The 14,022-nt window shown below is 36.1% G+C and overlaps 1 long non-coding RNA gene across 2 annotated transcripts; it reads right to left on the reverse strand.

Annotated features, from left to right (window-relative positions):
• Window positions 1-1,954: 1,954 nt before the first annotated feature.
• Window positions 1,955-12,525, reverse strand: LOC127845810 (uncharacterized). Of its 2 annotated transcripts, XR_008033397.1 has the most exons (4): window positions 12,426-12,469; window positions 4,691-6,377; window positions 3,024-3,212; window positions 1,955-2,045 (listed from the first exon to the last, which is right to left on the reverse strand). It is a non-coding gene; the product is annotated as an uncharacterized LOC127845810 (long non-coding RNA). The 2 variants fall into 2 exon arrangements; XR_008033396.1 differs by lacking the exon at window positions 1,955-2,045 and having other exon boundaries at window positions 2,740-3,212; window positions 4,691-4,837; window positions 12,426-12,525.
• Between the last annotated feature and the right edge of the window lie 1,497 nt (window positions 12,526-14,022).

A 14,022-nucleotide genomic window follows, 5' to 3' on the forward strand; every position in this document is an offset into this window, starting at 1 on the left:
CCATGTAGCGAGGATACCGATGTTCGTGTTCGTAATTGCGTATCATAATAGGTCTGTTTGGGAAAGTCATGTTGCGGGGATACCCGAGTGCTCTATATAAATGCCCATAACAATATTTCACAATGGTTTTTGACAATTTACTTTGACAATAAATTTCAAAAGGTCAGACGTGCACGGCCTTGTAACGAGTAATACGCGACAACTCTTGATTTATTCAATTTAAACAAACACACGTGAACACACAGATAAGGCATTATCTTCTATGTTTAACTGCATAAAGAAACTTTCTATTATTAAATATAGGCTTTAGCACTCGTGCATCTGTTGTAATGTTTTAGAAAATGCAGTTTTGTGTTCACGCTTATTCTACAATAGCGTGATAAATCAGTGTAATATAACCTTTATATATGAAATTTTGATTTCTTACGCTTTTTGTGCAAACCGATGACTTGTATTGGGTTTATATTGTAGACCACTCTCTTATCAAACATAAAAATAGTGTTTTTTTGTATTAATTTGTTATAATATTTCCTATTTTTGGTGCTAATAATATTGATATTTACATACTAAATTCGGGTAAAATAAATTCGGATATTGCTTGAAAATACAGTTCCAGATAATGAAGAGTTATATAAATACCGTCTTATGTTAAACTTGCGCAAGATATAAGTTACAATGAACGAAATTGTCTATCAAATGGGTGAAGTAGTTGTGTATGTTAACTGTAATGTGGAAATAATGAAGCAGCTTCATGATTTGTAATCAAAGCACCGAAAGGCTTAAAATATGTCGCCTTAAATGGTCATGTTTGGCTTTAATTAAAAGGTCACTAATTGGACAGAAACCGGGCGGATATTAACAAAACACATTTCACAATGTCAAGATTCAAGCATGTCAAAGTACTTCATCAATAACTCTTTATACAAGTATACAATTTATACTACTAAATGCTTACATTTGTTATCAATCACTGATTTTTTTTAACGATTTAAGGATCACATTGTCAAGACACAAAGAAATGCCAATATTCTCCCTCTGTTCAGAAGTACAGCGTTATAGTAAGGCACACATATAGTCGTGTTACCCATTATTATAGTTCAGAGAAAAAGCCTGGTGTAGTACCCCAGAGGGGGTAATCACGTGACAAACAAGATGGCGACGTCCATGACGAGGCAGGTATTTTTCGTCTTTTAACACCCTTTATTACTTGTTTTATTTTTTTATTCCGCTCACTTTTCCAGCCATATTAGGAAGACAGTTAATCGCTTATATTTCATAGTAATATTCGCTCTACATCTCGACTTTACTCGGTGCGAAATTTCTTAGCGGGATGACATAATTAGGGCTGCGCTAGTAAAATTGGCGGGGAGTAAAGTCGAGATATAAAGCGAATTTAAATACGAAATAAACGCTAATCACTATTTTACTGATATGTCTGGAAAGTGAGCGTCATTTAAACAATAAACAGAATTAATAAGGGTATAAAAAGGCAAAAAATAACTGTCTTGGCATGGACGTCACCATCTTGACTATCACGTGATACCCTCATCCTGTCAAAAATGGGCTCATAAATGTGATATAAGTTAAAACCTTAAATGAGTCACCATTACCATTTTAATAATTAACATGGAGCGAAATCCTTCAGACGAGATATCATGTTGATAAAGTCGTTCATAGCCCTCTGTTTGGCGTTGTTGGAACATCACTATTGTTTCATTATTCAATGCAATTAGAATTAGCAATATTCCTGTAATTCAATTTAATAAATAACGCGTTTTTTATTGTTAGTAAACTGTCAAATGATGTAAATGTCATATTTACTTCCATTTTAATGCCCAAATTTCTAAAGCTAATATACTTAAATTATACCGTGGCCATGAAATCAAACCGATACACTGGCTTTTGCATCTAAGGAAGTTTGATAAATTATATTTAACAACAATAATTAAAACATTTTTTTTAAATTTATTTATTTTGTTTAGCATACATATCATTGCAACATTAGCATGGCTTTTCTTTAATCGCTCCACCAGCCGCCAGAAACACTGAAAGAGACATTTAAAGTCAAGTAAATTATAGCACATAGAACTTATTTAAACAAACAATCAATGAACTGAAAAAAATCATTTAATCTCAACCAGTGTGATGATATTAAATTCAATTGAATTAATAAAATTCTATGCGATGGCTCCGTACATACAAAATTCCTCAATTACCATCAATTAAGAGGCCATAAATCTAAAGTTGATCCCAACAAAACTTGAAAGTGTACAGAATCATATTAAACATTAATTTTAAAGGGACTCCGGTAATTAATAACATATATTATACAATGAAAACGTGTCATGTTTATTCATATTTGTACAATTAACCAAATAAAACTAAAACACACAATTGTTAAAAAAATAATAAACAAAATGGTTGCTTCATGCGACATCCTCATCTCGATATAGTGGTCAATTGCGCCAATTTATTTTACAATCACATAATGCTTGACAAAGTTGTGGTCCAAACACAACTTTACTTTAACCATGTCTTTAGAGGCAACAAGGTTCACCCACAATTATCATATTATGTGTTCCCAGGACAGATGAGAAATTACTTCATGAAATAGAAAGGTTAGAATGTGAGCTTGACCTTGTGTTCTGTTAGTTACAGGCAACTTAGGTTGAGAGTGTCAAGAGGTACTTAAGTATATCTCTCAGATACTATTTTCATACAACAAACCATATACCGGGTAAAGATGTGACCTTGACCTTTGGAGTATCAACACCAAAATGGATAGAAGTCTTCGTCTTGGCATAAAGAACTGAAAAAATCACTTGAACAAGGTTGCTAATAAAGAAAATTAATAATATGGCCTAGTGACATGGACCTTCAAGATATTAACGCCAAAATCAATAGCTGTCTTCCTCTAGTGGTAAGCAACAACTAATCCAAATATGAGGAAGAGTCACAGACAGAACTTAAGATATCCCTTCAACAAGGCTGTCACATAAAGGAAGTATGTATGTGACCTTTACCTTAGAGGAATCAAAGCCAAATTCAATAGGGGTCTTCCTCTAGTGGTGAGCAGCATGTCATGTGATTGATGACAATTGTTCAGGGTTATATCCGAAATTTAAGTTCAGTGTTGTTTCTCTCATCGGTCTAGAGGGTTGATGTCACATTTGCTTCAAAGTCTGCACTTAGATGCCAAGACGTCCCTAAACCTGTAATGCAGGAACGTTGACTTGCATGAGCAGCAATACTTAAGGTAAAGTAGTAGTTATAACAATCTACGTGTCCAACTACATGTAGCAACAATTTCCTTGTATAGATATAGTACAATTAAATAATCTTCAAAACATAATCATACAGTTGTTTTTTTAACGGTATTTGAAATGTAAAACATCAAACTTTATTATATTTCTCTGTCTTCATTGTTAATCATATTTATACATATCAAGACATGATATATAGTCTCAGTATAGCCCCCAGGGATTGTTATTGAAGTATGGGTATATATGTGTCTTGTTCTGAGAAAACTGGGCTTAATGCATGTGCGTAATGTGTTGTCCCAGATTAGCCCGTGCAATCCGCACAGGCTAATCAGGGACAAAACTTTCTGCTTTTATGACATTTTTCGTTTAAATGAAGTCTCTTTTTAGCAAAAATCCAATATAAGTGTAAAAGTGTCGTCCCTGATAAGCCTGTACGGACTGCACAGGCTAATCTGGGTCGACACTTTACGCACATGCATTATGCCCAGTTTTCTCAGAACACGACTCATATGTATAAAAGTTTTAAAGTTTTCTTCTTTCCGACTGTATGCATTTTCGTTCAGAAGAAATAAGAAAAGCTTCTAAGACATGGCAGAAAACATACGCAAAGATGAAAAACTATGGTTCTATAAAATTCTCCCAATGGTTACATTAGTAGGATAATACAATTGCCATCTGCAGATGGCAAGCTCCACTTTTCTCAGAGTTAAATAGTCTAGTTGAAGCCTTTAGTATCTAAGTAGCATGCTCCTGATAAATCAGTGTATACAGTGAAACTCAACATTCCATGTTGAAACAGGGGCTGACCTATAGCAAAATTGAATGCCTTGTGACATTGAACATGCACTAATTTAACACAATTTTTTTTTGAAAGTTTTTTAAAATGACCAAACCGCAAAAAAGGTTATTAAAGCATGACAAACATTTCTAAGGCATGAAAGGGTTATAACATTAAATTTCGGGTTATGTGACAGTGACCCTAAATTAAAATATAAATATAAATGGTGACACCCCTGGTGTAAGCCGGATCAGTATCAATTCATTTGCCCATTTGAAGTCTTAGTGCAAAAAATAGGTCAATGTCAAGATCAAACTGAAGTTGAGTGATGTGGGTCTTTGAAAAGGTTTAAAGATAAAATCCATGCAACTGTGAAAGCTTTGTAGCAAGCAGTATTGGTGTCATATGAAATGCACCATTTTGGTATACCAAGAATTTGATAATTCTTAATTAAAGTGCAAAAGTAGGTAATTTTAAAGATCCAAATATGGTCAGTTGATTTAGGAGTGTTGAAAGTGTTCATAGATACAGGGCATTTTCACCTAATAAAACAGCGGCTGATTGCAGGCTACTTCACAATTTCACAAACAATAATTTCAACTCCAGAAAAAAAACCCATGAACCAGTTTTCACAATGTGGAATACTTACAAGTCTTCATTGCAGAAAAGAACAAGTCGGCATTCACTGGGGGCCAGGGGGGGGGGTCCTGCCCTGCCATGGGGGTAATTGAGTGTCCCTCGGTATGCCGCAAATTGCACCTCCAATATTGTTTGATCCATCCTTAGGCAGTCCTACCTGCATAAAGATAATTACGAGTTTTAAATTTTGTGTTAAGATAGTTAACTATCAAATGATTATACATAAAATGCACTCTTGGCAGAACATTGGTAGCAGTAGAGAAAGAATATGGACTGTTACGGGGCCAGACCAACATGTGGGCAAACATTGTTTTAAGTTTATTATGTGTTCTTGAATTTTTAAATGGTGAAAAATAGAGTAAGTTTAAGGAAACGCAAACTTTCAAAATAAGTTTATGAGGTCCTTCCACATCTGAGGTAAAGAAAGATCAAGAGCAAAATAGGAGGGTGCTGTTTTTATGTTGCCCCCTTTAAGAAGTCATAACTTCATAAATTGTGCAGTGAATGAACTGGGTCTTATTAAATGACAAAATGTTTTTCCTTTTTGGAAATGCACAGAACATGCAATGTTTTTAAACAAGAGTGCCTGAAAGGCCCAAAGTTGCTCACCTGAAATAACAAGATATAATTGGGACAAATCTTCTGACCAAGTTTCATGAACATCAGAAAATAAATGTGGCCTCTAGAGTGTTATCAAGGTTTTACCATAGCCATATAAGGAAAAATGCCCCGCCCCCTGGCAGCCATGTTTTTCAACCAACCAGCATCATTTTTGTAATTCTTCTAAGATATTATCGGGATGAATCTTCTGACCAAGTTCAGACTTCTGACTATATAAAATGTGGCCTCTAGAGTGTAAACAAGATTTTACTATAGCCATATAAGGAAAAATGCCCCGCCCCCTAGCAGCCATGTTTTTCAACCAACCAGCATCATTTTTGTAATTCTTCTAAGATATTATCGGGATGAATCTTCTGACCAAGTTCAGACTTCTGACTATATAAAATGTGGCCTCTAGAGTGTAAACAAGATTTTACTATAGCCATATAAGGAAAAATGCCCCGCCCCTTGGCAGCCCAAGCAATTGTAACCATTTTCGAACTCATCCAAGATATTATTGAGACCAATTTTCTGACGATATGTCATGAAGATTGGACAATAAATGTGGCCTCTAGAGTGTTAACAAGGCAAATGCTGACGCCGCACAACGGACGACGCACTACAGACAAAAGGCGATCACAAAAGCTCACCATGAGCACATTGTGCTCAGGTGAGCTAAAAAAAAAGCTGAATCGTGACCTACACCCTAACTACCTGTAGCCGATAGAGTACTCAAACAGTGTCAATAACAGAGAAGTGAATGAACCAAACACAGCTCTCGTTGGACAACCTTACAATTGGACGATTATTCTGCCTTGGGCTTGGCCTTAAATTATGTACATACTCGTATTTACTTCAAATCATTATTTCTTAAATAGTTGCAGTTCTGGTGCTTCACATGAAACCATTGTGTAATTAAATCAATAAAATTATTATTCTCTCGTATTTCTGTTTAATTTTCCCCCGCTATAGGCGGAGGGATATTGTTTTGGCCTTGTCCGTCCGTCCATCCTTTCATCTTTTGGTCCGTTCGTCTTTCCATCTGTCCGTCACTTTTGTGTCTGGAGCCATATCTTGGAAGTGCTTTGGCAGATTTCCTTGAAATTTGGTATGAGTATATATATGGATAAGAGGATGATACACGCTAAATGGCAATGTACAACATCTGTTAATAACAGAGTTATGGTCCTTTGTATCTTAAAAAAATGCTTTTGTAGTGTCAAATAAAACACTTTTGTGTCCTTAAGCATATTGGCGGTGGATATCAATTCAACGAATTTGCTTGTTTGAACAGGAATGCTATGAAGTCAATGTTTATTTACACATTTTTGTACGATGGTCAATTGTGGACCAAGTCTGAGGTTAGGTATCCCTGTAAACCGGTTAAATCTGGTTTAAACCGGCAGTGCGTACATGACCCTTTGACATTTCCAAGGCGGTGACCCAAGCTTCTAAAAACATTGAGTTTTCAATGTTGTCTTGTTTTGTGTCTTTTCTTATATCTAATTAGTACATTCACTACATGTATATTGCTGGACCAAGGTTGGGATCTCTCAAATCTGTTTAACCTTCCAGTGCTTTATATTGACCTTTCCAAGGTCAGACCGTGTTCCCAGACAGTGATTTTTTTTGCTCAAAATTACCACTGATATTCCCATGACCTAGTTTTTTTATCTGGCATGGCCCATGTTCGAACATGGCCATAAGATCATCTAGATACAACTTCTGACCAAGTTTGGTGAAGCTCGGATGGAAACTACTTGAATTAGAGAGCGGACTCCATGCTAAATGTTTAAAACACACTAAGTGACCCCGTGACCTTGTTTTTGACCCGGCATGACCCATATTCAAACTTGACCTAGACATCATCTTGATACAACATCTGACCAAGTTTGGTGAACATCGGATGAAACAACTTGAATTGGAGAGCGGACACTAATAACGGACGGATCGAAAGACAGACAGACCGACCAACCGACAAGCTCACTCCTATATACCCCCCTAAACTTTGTTTTTGGGGGTATAATAAAAGCAAACAAATCACTGCCAGATTTAGTCACATTTTGTGTTTTATGTTTTAATGTTCTGTTGTTTATTTTTCTGTTAGGCAAATGGTCATTTGCCTTAAATAAGGGATTTTTTGTTGATAATAAGGCGTTCTCTCCTGATAATGTTTTGGGAGTTTCTTAATTTTATATCAGTGAATTTTCCCCCAATTTTTTACAGCCGAACACAGGCTGTTTCCCCTAGCAAAATACAAGTTTCCTAAAACAGATTTCTCCCCTAGCATTTAGATGTTTTCATTAAATTCATTCCAAATACCCACTTTTTTATAATCACAAACGCTTTATTCAATCAGCTTTTGGATGCGAATATATGATGGTTCACCATATAAATGAAATTCATATTGATCTATACCTTATTAATATCTTTTCTGTTGATTATCAGCTAAAAATTTTCCTTTTGAGAGCCACAGGTTGTTTTGAAAATAAAACAAGAACTTCACAGTTGCAGACATATTCTCCGCCAACAGGGCCTTGGCATCGAATAATTTGATTCAGGACAAAACAACCCAATACAGGTCATTACAATTCAGTGCAAGTCATTATAAAAAGTGTTGGAATCGGATCTAAAACTCATATTTCAGAACTCCAGATAAGGGTCGTATTTTCGTAATTACGAATTATTTTCAAGTCCGTTACGTATTTATCTTAAAATCTTGGCGTACCATTAAGAATTACAAAATCAAGTTACGAATATTATTTTTACATCGGTTCGTATAAATTTTTATTGAGTTCTTTTTGCGTAATTAAGATCTTTTCGGTGCTTATATTGAATGGTTATCGGGTTTGTTTTGCAAAGCTATTTTTTCCAATAAAAGCGGCGTGCACAGTCTATCTGTCAAAAAACAATGGCAGCGCCCAGAGAGAGTCCTAAAAACTGCAAAGCGTGCAAAAACACGCTTTTAACATATTGTTTGCAAAGTTAGCTGAAGTTGAATGTTAAGAAAGACATTATAGAAAAGATCTTAAACGATGCTGTATGTTCAGTTGCCGACACAGTCGGAAAAGCTATAAAAAAACGCGACAAGACGGGTGATAACTTAAAACAAACAAGAGGGCCTGAAAGGCCCAAAGTCGCTCACCTGAGATAACAAGATATTATTGGGACAAATCTCCTGACCAAGTTTCATGAAGATCGGAAAATAAATGTGGCCTCTAGAGAGTTAACAAGATTTTACTACAGCCATATATAGCCATAAGGAAAAATGCCCCGCCCCTTGGCATCCATGTTTTTCAAGCAAACGTTGCCATTTTCAAACTAATCCAAGATATCATTGAAACCAATCTTCTGATTAAATTTCATGAAGATTGGACAATAAATGTGGCCTCTAGAGTTTTAACAAGGCTTTACTATTGCCATTTAAGGAAAAATGCCCCGCCCCTTGGCGGCCATGTTTTTCAACCAACCGGCATCATTTTCGAACTCGTCCAAGATATTATTGGGATGAATCTTCTGACCAAGTTTCATGAAGATTGGACAATAAATGTGGCCTCTAGAGAGTTAACAAGATTTTACTTTAGCCATATATAGCCATATAAGGAAAAATGCCCCACCCCTTGGCAGCCATGTTTTTCAAGCAAACATTACCATTTTCAAACTCATCGAAGATATCATTGGGCCAATCTTCTGACCAAATTTCATGAAGATTGGACAATAAATGTGGCCTCTAAAGATTTAACAAGGCAGATGTTGACGCCGCACAACGGACAAAAAGCGATCACAAAAGCTCATTGTGCTCAGGTGAGCTAAAAATTGTACAATGTATAGACATTCGCCCTTTGTGACCTTGACCTTGGAGGTAGGGACCTGGCTTTATATCGCGACACATCTTCTAATGATGGGAAAAATTTGTACCAAGTTTAATTAAATTTGCTTAAACAAGAGGGCCTGAAAGGCCCAAAGTTGCTCACCTGAGATTCAAAGGAACTGACCTGTTCTGTGCAGCCCAAGATGTCATTAGAACAAAATGTTCTTACCAACTTTCATGACTAGTGAACACCCTGGCTGCCTCGTTTTTCAACAGACCAGAACCATTTTCATACACATCCAAGATATCATTTAAACAAATATACAGACAAAATTTCATGAAGATTCATAAGTCCATATAAGGAAAAATGCCCCACCCACTGGTGACCATGTTTTTCAAGCAACTTGAACCATTTTCGAACTTGTCCAAAATATCATTGGGACAAAACTTCTGACATATTTTTATGATGATCGTACAATAAATATGGCTTCTAGAGTGTTAACAATGTTTAACTATAGCTATATAAGGAAAAATGCCACGCCCCCTTGGCGGCCATGTTTTTCCACCAACCGGAACCATTTTCAAACTCATCCAAGATATCATTGGGACAAATCATTTGACCAAGTTTCATGATGATCGGACAATAAATGTGGCCTCTAGAGTGTTAACAAGGTTTTTCTACAGCATGATATATAGCCATATTAGGAAAATTGCCCCGCCCCCTGGTGGCCATATTTTTTAAGCAACCTAAACCATTTTCGAACTCATCCAAGATATCATTAGGACAAATCTTCTGAACAAGTTTCATTAAGATCGGAAAATAAATGTGGCCTCTAGAATGTTAACAAGGTTTTACTATAGCCATATTAGGACAAATGCCCCGCCCCCTTGCGGCCATGTTTTTCAACCAATCTGCATCATTTTTAAACTCGTCCAAGCTATTATTGGGATGAATCTTCTGACCAAGTTTCATGAAGATCGGACAATAAATGTGGCCTCTAGAGTGTTAACAAGATTTTACTATAGCCATATTAGGAAAAATGCCCCGCCCCTTGGCAACCATGTTTTTCAAGCCAACTTTGCGACCAATCTTCTGACCAAATTTCATTAAGAATGGACAATAAATGTGGTTTCTATAGTGTTTACAAGGTTTTACTATAGCCATATATGGCCATATAAGGAAAAATGCCCCGCCCCTTGGCAGCCTAACATGTTTTTCAGGCAAACGTAAGTTAACCATTTTCAAACTCATCCAAGATATCATACAGACCAATCTTCTGACCAAATTTTATGAAGATTGGACAATAAATATGGCCTCTAGAGTGTTAACAAGGTTTTACCATAGCCATATAAGGAAAACTGCCCCGCCCCCTGGTGGCCATGTTTTTTCACCGATCTGGACCATTTTCGACTCGTCCGAGATATCAATGCAACCAATGTTTTGATCAAGTTTCATGATGATTGGGCAAAAATTGTGACTTCTAGAGTGTTCATAAGGTTTCTCTATAGCCATATAAGAAATACTGCCCTGCCCCCTGGCAGCCATGTTTTTTTTTAATGGGCCGGAACCATTTTTGAACTCAACCAACATATCATTTAGACAAACATTTTGACAAAGTTACATGAAGATTGGGCATCAAATGTGACTTCTACAGTGTTCACAAGGTTTTTCTTTTTTTTTGACCTAGTGACCTAGTTTTTGACCCAGCAAGACCCAGTTTAAAACTCAGTAGAGGTATCAATGGGAGAAATGTTCTGACCAAATTTCATGAAGATCAGACAATAAATGTGGCCTCTAGAGTGTTCACAAGGCAAAATGTTGATGATGGACGACGCACGACGGACAAATGCTAAAAATAACAAAATTATGCTCTTGACATAAATAAGTGTAGAACATTATGGACATTTGACATAGAAGTGTGACCTTTACCTTGGAGGCAGGAAACCCTTTAAGCAAGACACATTGAATAATGGTGCCGAATGTTTGTGCCAAGTTAAATGAAATTCACCTAATAAATGACAACATCATGTTCTGGACACGAACTGGATGGAAACATTGTACCATATAAAGACGCTTTACCTAAGTGTGACCTTCACCTTGGAGGTAGTGTCTGGTTGTTTAGCGCGATACACCATCTAACAATGGGGAACATTCGCAGCAAGTTTAATGAAATTGGCTTAATATTAATAAATGAAGTTATGCTATGGACATGAACTGGATGGAAACATTTGACCGCATAGACATTTGACCTATAAGTGTAACCTTGACCTTGGATGTGGCCAGGGACCTGGTAATTAAGTGTGACACATAATCTAATGATGGGGAACATTTGTAGCAAGTTTAATAAAACTGGCTTTATAAATGATGAAGTTATGCTCCGGACACAATTGGAACGGACGGATGGCTGCGATTCACATATCCTTGTTGGTGGGGGATATAAAAAGCAGTGTATTATGGGACTGCATGGGTTTTTCACCAAAATTTGTGAAGATGCCCTAGCCTGGTCATTTTGTGAAAAGGCTGTGGGTCATTTAATCGAAAATGTGAAATTTTAGAAACAATATAAACACAGTTGTGAAATAGTTACTCACAGCTATTGACACTCCGTATGCACCCATACAAGCTCAGAGCATTCAAAAAGAACTAGTAATGTAGCCAGATAGGGAACGACTCGCCCCATATAAACTCGCCCCTTATTATATAAGGATTCGCCCCACATATATAACTACTCGCCCAAGCATAACTTATATGGTAGGATTTTTTGTGATTTGTTAATAGCCTAGTTTCTTTGATTAAATTTGTTTGTGTTTATGCTTTATTTTGATTTTATTGTGTTTACAGTAGAGTAGATAAAAACGAAACATTAAAATAGTGGGTGGGGTATGGAAAAATATCTAAAGATTTGGCAAATTAGAAGTTTGATGAAATTTGTTAAAATGCTTTTCTTAAAAAAACAAAGGACGAAAGGCTAGAGGACGAAACATGAAACAAGAAAAACATTGACAAATGAATATATCGATACGATACTCTGGTAAAGAAATCCCGGTCTTAAAGTACAATCGTTGCTAACCATACTAGGGTACACCAGCAGTTTTCATTTCCGTTTGGTTTGAGTAAAAAGTATTGTGTAGATCGACCTAGCGAAAGTAGGTCAGTCGAAAATAATAACGCCTTAAATCCAAAATAGACGTCTATAGCACAATCAGATTCCTTGAAACAATATTTCAGTGAAAGCAATCGTTATTGTCTTCAGTCGCTAAATAGTCTACTAATAAACATGCAGATACGCCAAAACTTAATCGTGATGATATAGAAATTTAGAACGTAGCCTACCGTCGGTACTGCAACAGAACTGGATGCCTCCATCTTTGTTGCCGTAAAGAGTGCTTTTGATTGATTGGTCGAAATAATTCAGGCCAACCGTGATCTTTTATTAGACTAGTGTTGGCAGTAGCTAATAAATTTTACCGCGGTAGGAAAGGCATCTTTTATTATTAGTAGTAGTAGTCTAAAAAGTCTAATAAGTTTCTACTAGTAGTAGCTAATAAAACAGGATCGGGTGGTGTTCTACGCATTGACGCTGGTAAAAACAAAATGGCATCGCCTCTTAAATCGTTACGCCAATTATGATGTGCTCGATGTTTAATGCCAATGTACACCCGTTCGTACCTTAACGAATGCTAGAAGCTTCAAGTCTCTATGTGCTCTCAGTTGCTTTGCTCATATTACGGTTGATGATACAGACTGCATTTTACGTATGATTTTTAACAGCTGTGTATGTTTAAGGATTGATATGAACTTTTATTATGGTGTTTACTTTTTACTTCAATTATAGACTTTACTGATGTATTTGTGAATTTGTTAAACACATTGCTGTGTCGCATGTTTCATGTCTTTTACATTTTTTAAAGTAAAGTCGTGGTATTTATCCAAATATCCGGGTCGATTAATGAATCTTTTATATCAGCTTAATCATGACATGACTTTTTATTCTAATAACGGGTATCTCGTCATTGAGTCGCACGGGTTAGCGGTACGATTCTATATTAACAAGCTCATCGATAAAAGCCGCGACTCATCTGGTGCTGCCATTTAGTACCATTTTTTACTAATCTATTTTTTAAATAAATATTTGGTCCTCAGATTATTTTGATTAAATAATGGTTGAAAATCAGTACCATCTGAGTTCGCGCATGAGTTGAACACATTATCCCTAAACAGGGATACATATTTGTCTTAAGCACTTATTGGGTTATCAATTCCCAAGATGTATTACAATTCAAATATGCCAAGTGCTGACGAAAATGAGCTTTTAAAAGGAAAACAAATAGAAGGGTCACTTTAGGTTTCATTTCGAACTTTACCACAACGGGACCATTTGAAGCACTGGGGCAACACAGAAAAGTGCGAAAATACAGAGATAAAACATTATGTAATGTATTTTAGTTAATGGATTCTTTATAGATTGAGTCATGCTAATTTGAAAGAATATGTGGTTAATTATCATCCATATGCCTCTGCCAGTAGTCAAACTCATGTTCGCCATAAGGGCGCATTGTGTTCATCTCAAGGGCTAATTGAGTTGTATAACATGTTGTACTTTGAAATCTATACAATCAAACTAACCACTGAAATAGCGTTTCATTATTAAAGAAACAGATAACGTTTTTAATATGAAGTCATTGATGAATGCTCAGTAATACATCAGACCAGAAAGCCAATGGTATAAGCTGATCGAAAAAATTTAAAAATCTTTGTTTACCATCACCAGAAGCTATTAAAACTGTTACATGTACATGTAAACATATTTTATATCACTTGATTTAGAACTTTACCAAGTTTTATTACCACTTGCAAAGTGTTTATTACAAAGTCTCAACTCATGTCAAACAACACGCATCTTGACAAACTGCAAAGATAAAAATGTCCG

Source organism: Dreissena polymorpha, chromosome 9 (assembly GCF_020536995.1).
Source record: "Dreissena polymorpha isolate Duluth1 chromosome 9, UMN_Dpol_1.0, whole genome shotgun sequence".
Lineage (NCBI taxonomy): Eukaryota > Metazoa > Mollusca > Bivalvia > Myida > Dreissenidae > Dreissena > Dreissena polymorpha.